Here is a 6,000-nt window from a genome sequence, read left to right on the forward strand (position 1 = left end):
ACAATCTCAATAGCAGCTGTAGTTTGCTTGTTATATGGCTCTAAATTAGAAACTCACATAATTGTAAAACACAACCTATTGATCTGAAGCTCCTGTTACTGGCAGAAGTTAGAACATGATTCAGGTTCTGCTCTGTAGACTACACAAATACAGCTTAGCATTAAAGAATGTTCACCAAGTTCAAGAATCAATTTCCAAATTGTAATTATGCATGCATACATACACATATCCCAGACATTCACATATGCACACAGACTCACTCACATGCCCACATATACACATACACACATGAATGCACACACACACAAATGTGTACAAATTCACATTTACACACAAAGAAGCACAGAAATACGCACATATGTGCACAATTATGTACTATGCAATATGTAGTATGAAATCTGGACTTTTGTAAGATTAATAAGATTTTCAGCTTTATTCTTTGGCAAATTAGAAAAAATAAATCTATTGTAAAAGTAATAAAACCATTTGACCCGCACCTCCCCACACACACATATACACACTATGCTAACTTCAAAATGCCAGTTTATACTACTCTCTTAGAAGATGGAATGTAATTTCCTTCATTTTAGATGTGTTTGACTTAGCACCTTTCATTTAGGAAAAAAGCATCAAAAGGGAAGGTTACTAGCACTACATTCTAGAAGACACATTAAATCACCACCATCTTGGGGAAGAAAACAATTGGAACAAGAACTCTGTTTTCAGCAATCCTCTTCTTGGCTACATTGTGGGGCTCCCTCTCCTTGCCTTCCCCTGCAGTATTCTTGGCACCTTTCTTGTTGACTCCTGTTGGGAAGAAAGGGAGGCTACATATTCAGCCATTTTTATCTCTTCCAGGAGAACCCACCCAGCTAATCAGCTTCATTCTCCGTTTGTCATAAACACAGGCCAAGGACATTTCAAATCCACTTTTTGCTCAGTTTTGTCCCCCCCCGGGATGGAAAGCACTCCTTTACCTCTGAGGGTTTATGTTCCATTATTTCATTGGCATTGACTGTTTTGCCACACAGCCCAGCTTATTTCAAAAGCGTAAAATCTGTCCTTGCTATCCACTGCCGCTGGAGTGCTTTTCCCTAACTCATTCGCAGGCATCGCTTCTCTTTTTGGAAGAAAACAAAGGATCCTGTTAGAACAGTGATCTTTTTCACAACCCATTTTCAGATGACATCTGACCCAGGAATTCTGCATTCTGCGTCAGCCGTTGCTGCTACTGTCATTATACAACTTCTCCCTGTGAGCACGGACCTTCAGCCTCCCCCCCCCCCCCAGGATCATGAAGGGCTTATAATTAAATAGACAGGAAATGTGAAAACAGATGCCTACCATGTAAAGCACACCTTTTCTTCTGGAACCTGTTGGTACTTCACCCACATGACAATTTGCAAATATTTAACAAGGAGGTCTGTGACGGAAGAGATGACAAAACCTTAGATAAAATGGAGTGGGAACTGTTTTGGACATTTGCTCATTAGTTCTTACTGTGTTCCTAAGGCAGGTTAAGAATAGAGAAAAGGTGGAAACAGATCAATCATGTGTTCAGCCCCCTGAGAGCAGATGAAAGAAGCGCTGAGCTAAAAGTCCAAGCCCAAGGAACCCAGCAGAGACTCCTATGTGCTCAAGGTGTACAGAGTTATTTTCTGGTGGAGAAACTAGGCCATGCTCAGACATGAGATTCCTGGGCAACTGAGGCTGACTTGGGAGACATGATCCCTGTTGACACAGTCCAGTGAGCCATGCACAGCTGTTGAACTCCATAACCTAGCCCAGCAGGACAGTGACTAAGTTTGTCTAAAATGGAGACTAATTTGCCTTTTGGAAAAAAAAACAAGAACAAAACCATATTTACCTTAGTTGTTCAATGCATTTATTTTACAAATGACATCTTAACAAACCAAATAATATCATCTTAATTCTATTTCTTTTTTGTAATGTTTTATTTTAATTAGAAACATGAATGCTTCACATGTTAATCCCTCTCCCACCCCCCCCCTCCCTTGTCCCTCCACAACCCCCCCAATCCCCTACCCAATCCCCACATCATTCCCTAGGGAGGGTGAGGCCCTCCTTGAGGGGATCTCTAAAGTCTGTCTTTTCATCCAGGGCAGGACCTAGGGCCTTCCCCATGTGTTCGGGCTGAGAGAGCATCCCTCTATTTGGAATGGGCTCCCAAAGATCATTCATAAACCATGGCAAACACTGATCTACTATCCAAGGCCCCAGTAATTTCTGTGGCCTCCTTGCTGAGACTACATTCATGGAGTCTAGATCAGTCCCCTGTTGGCCTCTCAGCCATCAGTCTGGGATTCAAGAGCTCCCCCCTTATCCAGTCAGCTGTCTTTGTGGGTTTCATCATCACGGTCTTGACCCCTTTGCTCATCACTCCTCCATCTCTGTCACTAGGTTCCAGGGGGTCAGTTCAGTGTTTAGCTGTGGGTATTTGTCCCTTCTTCCATCAGTCACTGGATGAAGGTTCTAGGATGGCATATAAGGTAGTCATCAACCTTACCATCAAGGAGGGGCATTTAATGTAGTCTCTCCACTTAATTCTATTTCTTAGCAAATCAATTATCTTTACTTATTCGAGCATCCTTCTGCGAGTTTTCTATATGTAATCAGCTTTATAAAATTCTAATCATAGAATTGATTGTTTTTAATGTTGCTAGCTAGTTTTAAATGATACTTTCTAAACCACTATAAAAGTTAAATTTATTGCTTTTAGAATCTATATGCTCTGTTTCCAATTGTATATTCAATAGCAATTTATTTAACCTTGGTTAAATATGAACATTGTTTCCAAATTTGAAATGATAAACCAGAATCCAATACATATATTTATTTTCTTTTTTTGAATAATCTGTTTGGGAAATTTTCTCAGAGGTAGAAGCAGGAAGCCCAGAAAGTAGAAAAAAACATAGACATATATTTACAACTTATAAGTAACTTCCCCCAGCTACTAGATGTCTTCGCTTAAATGGGTACATAGAGAAAGCTGGAGACTACAGTGAGTAGTTGATCACTCTTTTTTCTGTTGATATGAGCCATATATTGAATTGGCTATTGGATGTATTGAATGTCTCTGCTTAGATGTTTTGTAGGTAAGTTAACTTCAACATTTCTAGAGCTAAGCTTTGTCATATTCCTCCCATCTCACTCATTCTGCTCTCCTCCCTGAATATTGTCCCACTGCTACAGATAGCTTAGCTTAGAATCATCTGGGAAGACACTCTCAATGAGACATTGAGTTGGTCTGTGAGCATGTTTCTGAGGTATTGTCTTATTTGCATTAATTCATGTGGGAAGACAAAGTCCAGTGTGGGTAGCATCATCTCTAGGTAAGGTGTCCTGAACTGTATAAAAGAGAAGAAATTGAGTTGAGCACAACCAGCAAGTGAGCATGCATGTACCCATTCTTTCTCTGCTATTGACTATGGATATGATGTCACATGACCAGCTTTTATTGTTATGACTTCCCTGCAATGATGGGACATGAGTTGTGAGCTATAAGAAACCCCTTATCACTCAGTTGCTTTTTGCCACAGCATCAGAAATGAAACCACAATATCTACACATCACATCACTTTCACCAGAATCCTAGGACTCATCCTTGGTTCCTTCTTTGTCTCACCTCTACTTCTATACCATCAACCATTCAATTTCTCATGCTCTGTCTCCTGGGTCTGTTGTAATTCCCTGCACACCCACAGCTCCTATTCTATCCTAAGATACTATTATCTCACCTAGACTACTGCACTCACCACCTACCATCACCTCTTGCCTCTTTCCTTCTTTCATTCTGACTATTTTGGTCCACTAAAGAGATCTCTGTAGAGAGTTACCTTTTTCACTTAAATTATTTGTCTTGCTGTTCCTCCATCACATAACTATACATTTTTCATCATTACAGATTAACAAGTCTATTGAGGATTTGTTTGCAACTCTTTTTTTGTTCAATGCTGTGACAATTTACTTTTTATTTCTCTGACCTATTCTTGCTTTATTTTGATTCCCAAAATGTCATTCACTCTTGCATTGGACTTACATAACATATTGTCCTTATCCCTATAGATGTCAATCTAAATTCTGCTTGCTCTCCTAAACCATCCTAAATACAGGAGTTCCCTCACCATCAATTAATACCCTCACCATGGCTTATCCTACTCTAGGGATATGTAATCAGAATACCCTTTACTCTCATTGTATAACATCCAAATTGCTAATTTACCTACTTATTAAATGTCTGTTTTGTCTACCAGTTTATGGGATCCAGGGCAGCTAGTTTCCATCTATGTCTTTTTCACAGTTCAATGTTCAGCATTCATTTGAGGACTAATATATTCTAACATTATACTTGTTTAATACATGAAGAAATAAGCAAATGAGTTAGCCATATTGTCAGGCTCATTTTACGGTGGTTTCTAGTAATATTAAACAGGATATTCAATATGTCATGTTCCTAAAGCCTTACTCTTAGTTCACATCTACAAATTCTATATAGAACTTGCATTGAATAGCAAGAGAATATTCTAGCAGTTTACTTTCTTGTCACGTACAGACAAATTGTTAGTACAACAGCAACCAGTAGCTAAAGGTGAGACTAATCTCACATCATATTTTCTTCTCTTCCCTGGGTCTGAGACTTGTCCTTTTAGAAAGAAGTGATAAAGCAGGTGGATTTAGTTTTTATGTCAGTCATCATCAGCTGAGTGGAAGTTTTTTTCTGTGAAAGAAAAGGCTGGTATTAAGTTGATTGATGGTTCATTTTTCCTATTTGCTCCTTGGTCATTGGAGTGACATCAGGAGGGCTGTCTATTTAGAGGTGTAGGAGACAATAGCTATGACAAATGCTATTGCAGACATGGAATTTGTCACTTGAAAATGATCCCTGGCAATGAGCATATTGATAGATAGTTGCAGTGTTAGTCAAGGCTCTCTAGAGGAATAAAACTGATAGAATGTATGTATATTACAAAGAGGATTTATTAGATTGTTTTAGCAATATGTGTTGGGTAGGCAAACAACAGCTGCCTACACACTATAACGACTTAGAAGCTGGTAGCTGTTCAGCCCACAAGACTGGAAGCCTTAGCAGATCTAGTCTGACACTGACAAACTGGAGGATTCCAAGACAGCTTCTGGTCTTCCATCTGAAAGAAAAAGCCAAAAATTTGAGACTATAACATCAATGACAGCAAGAAGAGAAATGCACTTAAAAGCAAGGAATGAAAGTAAGCAGGCAAAAGTAACTGTGTGTTTCCCTCATGTCTCTTTATATCTGGGCCTCCACTAGAATGTACTACCCACTTCTGGGAGGAGCTTCTCCTTTTTTGTCTTTCCAGGAAATGTCTTCACCAACCAGCCCAAAGATGCAACACTCAGTTGATTGCATATTCATTTAAACTGACAATGCAGACCATCACAGTCATCTATGATTTGCATGCTGATCCTGGAAAATTCTATCCTAATTCCTTCAAGGACTAGAATGAATTAATATTGGCAATACAATTCCTCTTTTACTTGAAATAGGCAATGACAAATAATTCATGTGTACATTAATAAATTACTTCTGTGTTCTCTTCCTTTCTGGCCACACATCCGAGGCATGCAAGATAACAGCAAACACATGACTTTCATGCATAGCCCTAGTGGATCAAGGCACAAGTGTTGTGTCTCACCACCAAGCCTCATGCCTGGAGCTTATTGTAGACATTATATCTCCTATCAAGCATCCCAAATGAAGATGAAACTACAGGCAGAAAGAAAAAATTCCTCAGATGAATCCAGGATTGTCTGACAGTGTTTCACTTCGTCCAAGGAATTATTCATAGCAAATTCCTCTATTACTAGTCTGTGTCCCCCTCCCCCATGGCTACAACCTCTGGATTTCTCTGGTACAAATGGGGAAAAAATTTGTCCTTGGTTTCCCTTAGTTAGTACTGCTGACAAAAGAAGTGAGAGAAAGAAAGAAAATAAATAAAAAGA

The sequence above is a fragment of the Mesocricetus auratus genome, unplaced genomic scaffold (genome assembly GCF_017639785.1).
Source record: "Mesocricetus auratus isolate SY011 unplaced genomic scaffold, BCM_Maur_2.0 Super-Scaffold_100009, whole genome shotgun sequence".
In the NCBI taxonomy this organism is placed as follows: domain Eukaryota; kingdom Metazoa; phylum Chordata; class Mammalia; order Rodentia; family Cricetidae; genus Mesocricetus; species Mesocricetus auratus.